Source organism: Neofelis nebulosa, chromosome 9 (assembly GCF_028018385.1).
Source record: "Neofelis nebulosa isolate mNeoNeb1 chromosome 9, mNeoNeb1.pri, whole genome shotgun sequence".
Lineage (NCBI taxonomy): Eukaryota > Metazoa > Chordata > Mammalia > Carnivora > Felidae > Neofelis > Neofelis nebulosa.
The window spans coordinates 34,654,242-34,668,434 of NC_080790.1; the positions used below are offsets into that span (position 1 = coordinate 34,654,242).

Consider the following 14,193-nt stretch of genomic DNA (forward strand, 5'->3'; position numbering starts at 1 on the left):
ATAACAAATGTCTCCTTTCTGGCTTCCATTGCTATTTCCAAGATAAATAAAATATTCACCTATATTTTCTTCAGGTATTTTGAAGGTGGTGGTTGTTATTGGTGGTGGTGGTGGTGGTGGTTTTATTTTGTTTAGCTCTTTATTACATCCAGAATGAATTTTTCTATATGAAGGGGAAAGGGAGCTAATTTTTTTTTCCAACTTTTCAATGGTCCCAATCTCATTCACTCACTAATTTATCCATTCTACCATTATTGGCAATGTCACACGTGTACTAAATGTCATCGTGGCAATGTCATCGTGTACTACATCACTACCCGGGTGTATGTATGTGTGTGTGCATGAGTAGTATCACATGTTAACTTTTCCAAAATATCTGCTTTCTTAAGCTTCTTCAATTATTTCACTAGCATTAGGAGTTGGCTTTGGGGGAGAAGCTATTTCTCATGTATACATAAGCACGGAAGATTCTTTTCTCTCTATGATGGAAAACAGGATGCAAATGGTCCAGACCATTAGTAAGAGGCTCCTTCCCTTGCTCCAGGTTTGTACTGTCAGCAAATGAAATGCCTATTTCAGCAAACACCAAATTCTTACACATTAGGAGGCACACAAGCTCCAGGAGCACTCTTCCATCCCAGACCACTGTCATACTCCGTCCCTACAGCAGATTAGATTATGTGAAACTGCTGTTGATCTGGAGTGGACCTTGGCCTAGGCTGCTACTCAAGACTTGACCTGTTCATGCCAATCTAGACAGAACACCTCTGAACAATGGGAACAGCCATCCGTGTCAGTGGGATTCTACTTCTGGATGTAAAAAGGGTGCAGACAAGTCTTAGAGGGATGTATTCTGGAAACATCTCTTTCTCGCTTGTTTCACAGTGATCTTCTGGATGTCTGAGATGCCAATCCCAACCTCCCCCGCACCCACACAGAGCTATAAGAGGCATTCTTGTAAACTAGATCACGTTTCGTTGCCTCAAATTAGAGGTGACCTGAAAATTAATTTCCCATGCTAGGCAATTATTTCCAGAAGGCCCTCAGATCAACTGTCCTGAAACTAAAACATGTTATCTCTGAGAAGCATTCCACATTTTAACCAATTCATAAATAACAACCGAGTATAAGTTACTTCATTTAGTTACCTTGGCACTAACGTAGCATTTGTCTTGGATGGGGTCCTGACAGTAGCATTGCCCAAAGCCAGGCATTCTCTGGTGCTTTGCCAACATTTTATTTGGCTGTGGCAAGGGTCTGGTTATACCAGTCTTAAACATTCTTATCCATGGACACTATACCAGCCATGTTAAATGAGGTAGCTTTGGGGGCCCAGTTTGCTCATCCATTTACGCATCGGAATGGGCTGAAGGCAACTTCAAATCAGAGTCCTGGTCTTGCTGGTGGACAGCGATAGGAGGGCTCAGTTTTCCAAAGGGATGCCAACCTCCCCCCATATTCAACTGTCAGTTAAGACACGTGGATGGGCTCAGAGGACAACAAAGAGGGCTGCCCTTTATGTCCAGCTAGGAAGTACAGTTTGAACGCCCCGCCACTGAATATTTATTTACAAAGCCCTGCTGAGAAAAAAACACTATACGGAGAGGATCGCTTGAAGGATAGGCAATTCATCCACTCTTCCAGATTTTCTAACACCAATCCCTGGATCCCTCCAGAGCAACTGAAACACGGATACCTGGAGTCCATCACATTGGCCCCAGCAGAATTGCTTTGCTGAACTGTTCTTGGTGTGATGCCATCAGCATTTTTTTTTCAACGTTTTTTATTTATTTTTGGGACAGAGAGAGACAGAGCATGAACGGGGGAGGGGCAGAGAGAGAGGGAGACACAGAATCGGAAGCAGGCTCCAGGCTCCGAGCCGTCAGCCCAGAGCCCGACGCGGGGCTCGAACTCACGGACCGCGAGATTGTGACCTGGCTGAAGTCGGACGCTTAACCGACTGCGCCACCCAGGCGCCCCAGCCATCAGCATTTTTTAATGTAATTACAAGAAACGGTCCCATGAAAAGCACCATTATATCTGGGGTAACATGACTGCTGAAGACATCGTCCATTACATCACACGGTGTTTTCATTCTTAAGGATCCTCAGGGGCAATTGTGTCCGAATTTAGTACTAAAAATAGTGTTTCTCTTTCTCCCAAGCAATTGGTTCACTTATATGTGGCATGATTTTCTAGAGGGTGCTGTGAGGGCCACTAGGGCAAGAGGCAATTAACTGGCGTTCCATGAGAAGGGGTCTCCATAGTTAAAAAAAAAAAAAGTACAAATCTCCAGGCCAAAACTAGTTGTTTTGTTTTTACCGCAGAATGTCTGTGAGTCCCTAATATGCTAATGGGCATTATATAACGTTACAAAGCATAACATTTACTTGGTGACTGGAGATGATCATAATAACAGGCCACGGTCTTTGGGTCAGGCTCTGACCATAGAAGCCGAGGTGGATATTTATATGCCAAAATTACCTTCCCTTCCCCACTCTGACACTTCTGACACAATGCCCAGCCTGGTTAGAGGTTTTGAAGGGTGACATGATGACTCTTGGGTCTCCTCTCCTGCTCTCTCTCCCTCCACCCGTCCCCACGCCTGACTTCAGGCTCCCACACTCAGAAGAAACGTCTGGATCTTCAGACGCTCCACGGCTGACCTGGGGGGCTGCTGTTCCTTGCATACTCACAGACTGGCTTGGCTCTCATCTCAAAGGATGTCTGTTTCTGCCCCCCAGTCTCCACTGCTCAGGGTCTCTCCATTTCTTTCTTTTCTCTTGTGTCCCCTGGTGATTTCTGGCAGATTTTGCAAGACTTTGAGGGGAAATGCTGACATTTTTTTTTTTAAATGATTATTTATTTATTTTGAGAGAGAGAAAAAAAGAAAGAGCGGGGAAGGGGCAGAAAGAATCCCAAGCAGGCTCCGTGCTGTAAGCTCAGAGCCTGACACGGGGCTCAATTCCACAAACCGTGAGATCATGACCTGAGCCGAAATTAAGGGTCCGGTGCTTAACCGACTGAGCCACCCAGGTGCCCCCGGATGCTGACATTTTATAGACATCACTAGGTAGTTAAGATTCTGCTTTCCTTCTGTGCAAGAAATAGACTCATCAGAGGGCATAGTTTCCTCTAGGAATATTTATCTTTTTCAAAAATTTGTGGGCATGGCTGCTGGAGCTCCAAGACTGCCACTTTGCAAAGAGGTTTATCTGTTCCCATCTCCACTACTACCTACTACCCACCCTGCTTCTGGATTTGAGGCTAAACGAATGCCCTAAGATTCTAGAAAACTACATTCTGATTTTGGCATACTATTGCTTACCATTTCCCTTTTCCTCAGCAATAGAAGCCTCAATTTTTAGCTAGTATCTGGCCACCTAGAATAAATAATACATTTCCCAGCCACCTTTGCAACTAGAAGTGAACAGCTAGCAAAATGTAAATGGCACTGACATTTGTAACTTTTAGGAAGCATCCTTAAAGGCTTGCCTTTCTTATTCTATCTCTTCTTTTTGGTAGTTGGACTGTGAATGTGATGGGGGGAGCTCTTGCAGCCATTTTAACCCTTGAGGTGACACACCAAGGAAAACAAAGCAGCAAAATGCAAAGATCTTGGGTCCCTGATAATTTTGGACCCGCCATGCAGCCCTATACTCCCTAACTCTGGACCCTTCAATGTGAGTGACAAACAAGTATTCACCTAGTTTAAGCCTCAGTTATTTCTGTGTCTTACAGCCATACTTTGTCCTAATTAAAACACTGGGTACATGAGTTTGACTGGAACAGGAAAGGGCCTAGGATTCATAGTCTAAGGGTGAAAAGACTCTCAGGAGGAACTTCCCAGTTTGCAAAAAAACAAAAAGAGAGAGAGAGAGAGAGAGAGAGAGAGAGAGCATGTGAATAGAGAGTGAGAGGTAAAGCCACTAGGTCCACAGAGGTAACTAACCAGCGTCATGCTGGGGCCTCTGTTATTTCAAACACAGTTTCTGAATCAGCACCATCAGTATCTGCCAGGAATTTATTAGAAATGCAGAATCTCAGGCCCACCCCAGACCTACTAAATCAGAATCTTCCTTTTGGAGAAGTTCTTCAGGTGATTCATATGCACGCTGGAGCATGAGACGCACTGCCTTAGGGGGGCTTGGACATCACCTGGAGACAAAATTACCAGAAATAACCAAAGGCAACCAAATGAAGTTAAACTGGTCTAGAAAAGAGAACTCTGTAATGCAAAAACAACACCAGAGGGATATCTCCAAGCCCTAGAGAATATACACAATCTGTAGAAGATAATTCCTGCTGGGGATGAGTCAAAATTTTCCAAACACGAGGAGACGCAAATATTAAAAGTGAGAAAAACTGGAGTGCCTGGGTGGCTTGGTCAGTTAAGTGTCAGACTCTTGACTTCGGCCCAAGTCATGATCTCACACTTTGTGGAATGGAGCCCCTTTTCAGACTCCATGATGACAGCACAGAGCCTGCCTGGGACTCTCTCTCTCCCTCTCTCTCTGCCCCTCCCCGAATTGCATGTGCTCACACTCCTTCTGCCTCTCTCTCTCTCTCTCAAAATGAATACATAAACTTAAAAAAAAAAGCAAGAAAAAACAATCCAAAAGAATTCCCAAATACAGAGCCCTCTGAAAAGGAGTTTAAATTTTTTTTTTTTTTTTAACGTTTATTTATTTTTGAGACAGAGAGAGACAGAGCATGAATGGGGGAGGGTCAGAGAGAGGGAGACACAGAATCCGAAACAGGCTCCGGGCTCCGAGCTGTCAGCACAGGGGCCCGACGCGGGGCTCGAACTCACGGACCGCGAGATCGTGACCTGAGCCGAAGTCGGCGCTCAACCGACTGAGCCACCCAGGCGCCCCTGAAAAGGAGTTTAAAATAAGTTTGTCTAAAACATGCTAAAGCTAGAAGAACATACCTTACGGAGCAAGCACAGAGCAGTATGAGAAAAGAATAGTTGACTTGAAAAAGAACTAAAATGAAGTTCTTATTATGAAAACCATCATCATTCAAATTTAAAAATCAACAATTTCTATGGGCTGGTTAAAACCGTCCATTGGTTTAGCTATGGAAAAAAAAAAAAAACTGGGGACTTGAAATGCAGATCCAAGATATTCATCCAGAATACCATGCAAACATAATAAGGACATTTTTTAAATATGAAAAGGAAAAAAATAGATGAAAAAAGAAATTGAGGAACCTGGAGAATGTCTTTTAATATTCCGTATGGATCTGTTGACTGGTGTTACAGAAAAAGACAACACAGAAGAGAGAGGGAATATTTAAAGAGATGATAGCTAAGGATCTTCCAGATTTGAAGAAGGATGCTTAGCCTTGGGTTGCAAAAGCACACAGGATAAGTAAAAACAAATACACACTTGGACACATGTTTGTGAAACCACAGAACATTCAAGGGAAAAGATAATATTTATAAAGATACTACAGAGTGGAGCGATATTATCTTCAAAGAAATGTCTATCAGATTGATATCATTCTTCCTATTGGCAACAATAGCTGCCAGAGATGAGGGAATAATATCTTAAAAGTGCTAAGGGGCAAAAAAAAAAAAAAAAAAAAAAAGTCCATCTGCTGTTCTGTATTCAGCTGACACATCTGAGATGAGGGACAAAGGAAAGACACTTTCAGAAAAAGATGAAGAATTGGGGTGCCTGTGTGGCTCAGTTGGTTAGGCGACCGACTTCCACTCAGGTCATGATCTCATAGCTCGTGAGTTCGAGACCCATGTCAGGCTCTGTGCTGACAGCTCAGAGCCTGGAGCCTGCTTCAGATTCTGTGTCTCCCTCTCTCTCTCTCTGCCCCACCCCTGCTCACACTCTGTCTCTCTCTCTCTCAAAAAATAAACATTAAAACAAATTTTTTTTTTTAATGTTTAAACTAAGGAGATACAAATCCAAAAGGGTTTCTTGTGTTTGCTTCAAAGATACCAGAGGAGGGACTAGAGAGCCCACCACTGTGCTAGAAGGATGATGCCCACTGGGAAGCATCCAGACGTTGCAGGGTGGGGAGAGGCTTGAAGGCCAGGGCTGTTGTGGGGTTCCTAGGCCCTGTCCCCACCATGTCTTGGTCTTTGCTTTTATACACAACTTCCTACAACAGCTTGTGCTCACCCTGCAGGAAACCATCCAGTCCAAGATGGCTTACCTCGGGCACCTGTGGATGGTATTCAGGGACCCCGTGAGATGCAGCAAACTCATTAGCGGGGAAGGATTTTTTGGTGTCAGTAGAAGACAGGGTCAGGGAAAGCAGCCTACACTGTTTCAATTATCTCGTTTTGTTAGAGCCTCGCAAACAGCTTTTTAAGATGAGTATTATTGTCTTCACAGAATCACTATTCTGCCTATGGCCTCTCTCCTCCATGAACTACAGAGTTGGATCTGCAAATCACAATAATAATAAATAATAACAACCACAAAGTAGTATCACATCCTCTCACTAAGGCCCCCAACGCTGCTGTTAAACCTGGCCCACATTCCCTCTGCCCCACAATACCCCCGGCCTCTACTTTTGACTCTGAGAGACTTCCTGCCACCCGCACCCATCTGGCTCGCTGGCCTGGTCTTCGCAATTGGACAGCGTACCTCTGCCCTGGCTGGGCCGCTGGCCCTTCGCCAGCTGGATTCAACTACAGCCACCGAGTTGCCAGTGTCATCTTGCCATTTGCCCAGGCCAAGAGTAGAGCCGGAGAGGATGAAAGGAGGAGGCCCCAGGTTTATCTCTTCAGTGTGAAAGCAAGTATCCATGGGACAGAGACCGCGTCTAACACCTGTGGCATGCATGCATGATCTGTGCACAGTGCTGGCTGCTTCTCAAATATTTGCTCATCCAATCTCCCCAACAAGCCCACAAAGTACTATTAGCCCCATTTCAGACGTGGGAAGTGTGATTCATAGAGGGGAAGGGACTTCCCAGAATTTATGAGTTGTTTTTCTGGCGGAAGGAGATGGAGAGACATAGACTCCAGGATCCTGAACACATGACTCCTAGCCTTCCATAGGTACCCTTGGGAAATCCTACAAGGGTTACAGATGCCCCAGGATGATGATTATGATGGTGGTGGTGGTGATGAAGATAACGATGATGATGACAGGAGTAACAACAACATAACAGAAATACTTATTGCGTACTGAAACACATATCATGCACTTTATATATGTTATATCATGTTAATACCTATAACAGATCTGTATGCAGGAAACATATTCCTGCAACAGATCATAAATTATAATACCTATAATTTATCAGATTAAGTACCGTAATGGTCCCTACTTCACAGGCAAGAAAACCGGAAGCTGATAAGGATTAAGATATTTGCCCACATTGAAACCTATAAAATTACAGGCTAGGATTTCAACCCAGGTTATCTGACTCTAAAAATCAAACGTATGACCACTGGATTAGTTAGCATTGGGTCCTATGTGACAGACAACTCCAATATAACTATGACTTAAACAAGACAAGTTTCTTTCTGAGTTAAAAGAATGGTAGGGGCACCTGGGTGGCTCAGTGGGTCGAGCGTCTAACTTCAGCCCAGGTCATGGTCTCCCAGTCCATGAGTTCGAGCCCCACATTGGGCTCTGGGCTGACAGCTGGCTGGAGCCTGCTTCGGATTCTGTGTCACCTTCTCTCTCTGCTCCTCCCCCACTCGCCCACACTCTGTCTCTCTCACTCTCTCTCAAAAGTAAATAAACATTAAAAAAAAAATTAATAATAAAAAAAAAAAAACAGAGAATGCCAGAAGCTGATGATCCAAGGCTATTTGGCACTTCCTAAATCCTCTGGATCTAGCTTATCACTCTGCCATGCTATAGTATGTCTCTCATGTCCTCATATTATAAGGGTGGCTGCTAGCATTCCAGCCATCACATCTGTATTAGCAAGATAGAGGGAAAAAAGCAAAGGTCAAATATCACCTGTCTTTTAAGGATGTTTCCTATAAACCAACCATACTAGGCTTAGGAAAACTTTACACTAGCTGAGCCCCTAGCCCAACATTTATTTTGGTGAGCTGGGCTGGACCCAGTATAAGCCTAGCACAGACAGGATTAATGCCTAGATTAGGACAAAAATGTCCAGCGGCCTCCCTGTGTCCTTTCCACAAGGTTTATCTTGCCACAGCTGCTACAGACAAAACGGAGAGAAAACACACCAGTAAATACCCTTGTTTGTATCCTGCCCTTGGGGGAAGAGTAAAGAACAGTGTTCAAAAGTGTCTTTGAGCAAAGGTTGTAGCCTTTTGGATGTGAACAAAGATTGACTGATTTCAAATTCCATGTTCTTTCCACTCTACCACACCACTTATTTTTTTAAACCAACTATCCCCCAGTAGTCATTCAAATAAATCAGTTATTCAAGTCATAAACCCATAAGGTTAAGTGGCACAGATGCTTCTAAAGCTAGGGAATTCCTCCAAGGGTCTCTGCCAGCCAAGCCAGGAGCCACCCTGGTACTACAGGGAGAGTCAAGCGCTCTAAGTCACTCGATGACAGAGGGCAATCTACAGGATGTGATAGACAGGGATGATTTCATGATGCATTGTTCTAGGGTCTCACTGGGGTGATGAGAAGAAGGAGACTGCTCACAGGGGTTTTCAAGTTCATGAATGTCTGCATTTTCCTGTCAACTGTGTTCATCCCGGTAAAGGCACACCTACCCATGGGATGGTGGCAGTTTCTTTTCACTCTTTAAGGGGCTTGCTTCCTCCTACCCCAGGACCCGGCAAAGACACTGAAACACTGAAACAGGATATTTCCACCTCACTGCTTGACCCCATTTGTCCCCCAAGGACATTGGAACTCACTCTCAGTAAAGATGCCTTTCAGATTGTGTCTCTCTTCTCCCTCTGTCTGTCCCTCTACATTCACTGTATTATCATAGACACCACAGGAAATCCCATATGGCAGGAACAGTAACTGATTGTTCCGTAGTGAGAAAAAAAAGAAACCGATTGGTGAACCAATTCTTCCTGTAATACGTACACAAAACTGACTTGATCCAGGTAGGAATCATTTCGATAAAATAAAAATGGAACAAATTAGAAACGCTTTAATGGTGTCATGTATAGCACAATGATTGCAGAATGAGAAAACATACCAGTTCTTTAAGAGCAAGCAAAACGTGTCCTAGCGTTTAGCTCTACAATACATTTCTCACATGGAAGTGTCATGTTCACCCCCAGGGCTTCTTAGACCATTTGAAGTCACCGATTCTCAGTGAATCTGATTACATCTGTGAGCCCACTCCCCAGAAGAAAAGCACAGACAACAATACAATCACATTTTTCATTCAATTTCTGGAAAGTCACAGGCTCCAGAAGCTCCCCCATGAACTCCAGTTCGGGAACCCCAGTCTAAGTGAAGGGCATGACTGGGACACTTGCCTCAAACCCTTTCCAGGTGAGAAGAGGACAGAGAAGGGGGAGGGAGGAAGGATTTCCTACAGTTAACATGGAGCCATGTTGGAAGATCCCCACGATGTGGCCGGGTGGAAATACGGCACCGTCGGCCTGTACGCCTTACCAAACATGAAGAATTTGAAATTTATAAATTCTTTCAACGGTTTCTTTTTGTACTTCTCTCCCTTCCTCTACCTTTTTTTTTTTTTTTAATTTTTTTAATGTTTATTCATTTTTGAAAAACAGAGAGAGACAGAGTACAGCAGGGGTGGGGCAGAGAGAGAGGGGGAGCACAGAATCAGAAGTAGGCTCAAGGCTCTGAGCTATCAGCACAGAGCCCGACGCGGGGCTCGAACTCACGGACTGCGAGATCACGACCTGAGCCGAAGTCGGACGCTCAACCGAGTGAGCCACCCAGGAGCCCCTTCCTCTACCTTTTTAAATTAAAGGCCCATTTTAATATAGTTAACTAAAACCCGGGGGGGGGGGGTGACAAAGGAAATTTTGCTGTGATTTAGCTCATAGCATGGGCATTCCTATAGGCTTCGAGGAGGGGAATGAGATGAGACCAGATGTAAGAGGCTGGGGGCAGGGCAACATACCTAGAACCAAAGCACCCTACTCCCTTCTCTTCCTGAGTTCCTGAACCCCTCATGCCGAGGAATGAGGAAGGGCTTTGAAAGCAGACAGACATGTCACTTATGGCTTACATGGCTTGGGCAAGGCATTGTATCCAAGCCACATAGTCAGTGCCTGGCACGCTGTAGATCCCACATAAGCAAGGGTTCTTCGAGAGAACTTAGATTTTAGAGGTGCGTCTTACTCCACTTGGGCTGCTACAACAAAAACACCACAGGCTATGTGGTTTAAAAACAAACATGCATTTCTCATAATTCCGAAGGCTAGGGGTGCCTGGGTGACTCAGTTGGTTAAGCGTCCCACTCTTGGTTTCGGCTCAGGTCATGATGTCACAGTTTGTGGGTTTGAGCCCTGCGTTGGTCTCCGCACTGACAGTGCAGAGCTTGCTTGGGATTTTTTCTCTCCCCCCCTCTCTCTTTCCCTCCCCTGCTTGCATGTGCACACGCACACATACCCTCTCTCTCTCTCTCTCAAAATAAATAAATAAACTTAAAAAAGAAAAACCATTCTGAAGGCTAGAATTCCAATATGAGGGCTTCAGATCTGGTGTCTGGTGAGAGCCCACTTTCTGGTTCCTAGGTGGCTGTCTTCTTGACCTAATCACCTCCCAAAGGCCCCACCTCTTAATACCATCACAAGAGGGTTAGATTTCAATAAATGCTTTTGGGGAGGGGTGCACAAATATTCAGACCATAGCAGGGGATAATGGGCAGTAAGGCCTCCGAGTCCTGGGCAGTAAGAAGGCAGAATGCCCATCTGCGGGGTCCTCTAGGATGCGCTCTGAGATTCGTTCAGGATGCTGGGGCCCGAGTAGAAATCTTGACTTGCTCACAAAGACCCAGAACCCAGCAGTACAGCCCAGAACCATTCTCTGGGGAAAGACTAGAGACTGGCATGGAGGCCACGCTCTTGTGGAAATGAACGAAAGGAAAGATTTTTAAATAGCGGTGAAAGATGAAGCAAAGAACACCAAAGATGGTGCCCAGAGCTTGGGGTGGAGGGGCGCGCATGGGTGCTGCTATCGGCATTTACCAAAGAACAACCTCTGAGTCCCATCTCCACTGTCAAGAAGCAAACCAGCTCCTGCCTGGGGTGCCGGCTGCACCTTTCCCGCCGGCCCATGCCTTGGCTGACCATCCAGGAGCAGCGTTGGCTAGGTCTATATACCCAGCGATGATAACAGCTGCCACCCCAAGTGAAAAGAGACCAGCCCAGGCTTTTCCCCAGATGAGATTGTTTCCAGAAAGGAAATCTGCCAAGAGACAAGAGCTACCAACAGTGGGGAGGAGGCAATGACATATTGGGCTCATGTGGGAAAAGTTGATTTCTGGTGCTGCCCACGCCTAAAGATAGCAGAGAAATCAAATGCACCAGGAAGGGGCATCTTCCTTCACAGCCCCCACCCCCAGGCGTTTATTTGGAGAGAGCATATCTGTGTCTTCTGGAGCCCAGAGGCGCTGTACTAGTCTGCGCCCATCTCCCTGTGAGGACCCATTCAGAGACGAGGCTAGCCCCAGGCCCACCCTATCTCCTCTGGGCACCCTTCTCCCTGCACATCTAATCAGCCTCAGTGTCCCATCTCAAATGAGAGGAAAGGGCACGCAAGCAAGGATTCCCAGAGCCTCTCCACGCTGACTCCCAGCCCTCATCTCAGGCTGGCCCTCTCCTTGGCAGAGCTCAAAGCAGACTTATTTCCCCCAAGGTTGTCACAGACCAATTTTCTAAACTGCATGAAAACAGAAAAACAAACAGAAAACCAAACCCACCAAAGCTTGAGTCTCGAGAACAGCTTGGCAGGCAGGGGTAACGTGCTAACAATTTCATGCCGTTTTAAGAGTTTCTAACTAAGCAACATGCACCAACAACCAGATGTGTGCCCTGACATCAGAAGGAGACACAGGCTTCTAGAGACAGACAACGATTCCTAAAACAGGAAGACACTCATCAGGACACGTAGCTTCTGAGCGTGCTGGGCCTGGGGTGGCTGACGGGGAGACTCTCTCAGGCAGTCTGCCCTGTGAACTTGTTCACACAACCATTCGTTCCGTTCTGCCAAAGAATGTTGGTTGGCATCTTCGTTGTGCCAGTCGCCAGGCCGGGTACCTGGGATACTGAGTGATAATCTCATAGCCCATGCAGAGCAAAGGCAAGGAAACAGATGTAATTACAGCATCATACGCTATGTCTGAAATGGAAGAAAGAAGCCCAGACAGAAGGGTCTGACTCCCTCTGTGTGGGAATCAGGGCACTTCTCACAGAAGACTTGATTCTTGACTCAACGTGCTTTCAACGTCATCTATGGAGCCCTTATACAATGAGGATGCAGGAGGGGAAAAGTCAAATATCATTTCTGTTTTCATGGTACTTACCCTCGAATGGGGAAAGGAGCGGTCCTCCGAGAAGTGAAGGAAGCACGTTGACTGTGCCCACAGCAGATGACTCTCTGGCATTCACTTGGCCCCTACGACACGCAGGGTATCAGAGCCAGCACAGCACGAACATACACCGGCATATGAGTTACACTGCCCTGGAAGGAGGCCAGCCTTGCCTCTGTGGCTTGTGACTGGGCCTTAGTTTCCCAGCGGAATGACATCATCTCTGAGTCTCTGTCACCAGAGCCCAACCCTGAGATGCCCACAGGGCCCACATTGGCCAGGGCCCAGGGCTCCGAGCTGCCCCACAGGACCTCCCCCTGGAGTATGGTGAGGGCTGACCCAGGACAGACAGACGTCCATCATGCTACTCCCATTTCTACCTCATTAGCTTAGCTTACCACCTGCCTACTCGCAGGACACAACGATTGATATTTCTGTCACCGAAATTATGGTGAAATAGCAGTTGTATTGCATTTGGGGTTTAAGCTTGTTCATTGGAGAAATGTAAACATGTAAATTATAAAATGATGTTGTAATAATGTTCCATGACATTTCTTCTTCATTAAAAAACAAAGCAAACAAACAAACAAAAAAAACACGTCCTTTTTCTCAAAAAGTAGCTGCCGGACCTGTCCTCCCCTGGCCTGAGAGGTCAGTCCAGGTCAGAAGTCCTCCTGCGCCTCAGGGAGTCCCTGCTCACTGGCAAAGTCCATTAGCTCAGGCTTAATGCGGTCCTAAAGCCGGTGGCCCTCTTTATTAGGGCTGGGCGTCACCTGGTAACTTGTTTATGGCACTAGCCCTTGGGTGGGGGAGGGGAGGGTGGGCGCGAAGGTCACAAGTAGGTGGGAAGTGCACACCTCAGGCCAGAGCCTCCCCTTGGTCATTACCCCACCCCCACCCCCAATGACCCCTGGGGGAGGGGGCGACCCAGCCCTCCTTGAGCTAACACGAGACAAGCCAGCACAAAAGAACTGCAAACAGGCCCCTAATTAATGGGTTTGCTTAGAGCTGTTCCCCTGTTTAGGGACTTCATCCCAATAATTGCAGGCTCCATAATCATTAATCAGTCACTACTACTTTTCTGGGTGCCGACCACAAGCCCAGCGCTGTTCCCACAACTGTGAGGAGAGAGGAGGAGAGAACAGAAACGCGGGCCTGTGCCTGGTGTTTCGTGTGCACGAGCTCGCAGGAACCTCACGGTGATCCTGAGACAGAGGCATCCTTATCCCTCTTTTCAGATGGGGAAACTGAGTCGCAAAGACATTAACGAGCTCAAGGTTATCGGCTCGCAAGCAAGAGAGTGAAAAGTTGAACCTGGGTCAGGCTGACTCCAAACCCTGGGCTCTGGGAGGTAACAGATGAACTGTTCAAAACTGCTCCAAGGCTGAAGAGCTCCTGGTTGGCTTGTGCCAGGCACACTCATTGGAGCCAAAAGGAAAGGGGGCCGCAGGGCTGAGGTCCCAGGAGAACACTTTCCAAAGGAGCGGCCTGAAGGATGTTTAATAAATTGCACTCGGGCACTTTCTCCAACCACTAAGTCCAGGGTTGGAAAGGACTGTGGAATCTGTGCCTCAGTCGAGGCCAGTAAACGATTAGCCAAATGCCCAAGGAGGACGTGTAGACATACACACACGTGCGCACACATGCAGACCCACCTCAGCAGCTCCAAATAGCACCCACAAAGGGCACAAGAAAAGAGGACCTCAGTGGGCAGCAAGATATTGGCACCGGGCACTCGTGGGGATTAGGGTG

At 46.5% G+C, this 14,193-nt stretch overlaps 1 long non-coding RNA gene across 1 annotated transcript in view; it reads right to left on the reverse strand.

Moving 5' to 3' along the window:
* The window catches only part of LOC131484673 (uncharacterized), a 92,536-nt gene that overhangs the window by 51,421 nt on the left and 26,922 nt on the right, over nt 1–14,193 (reverse strand). The gene's annotated exons all lie outside the window — the stretch shown is intronic.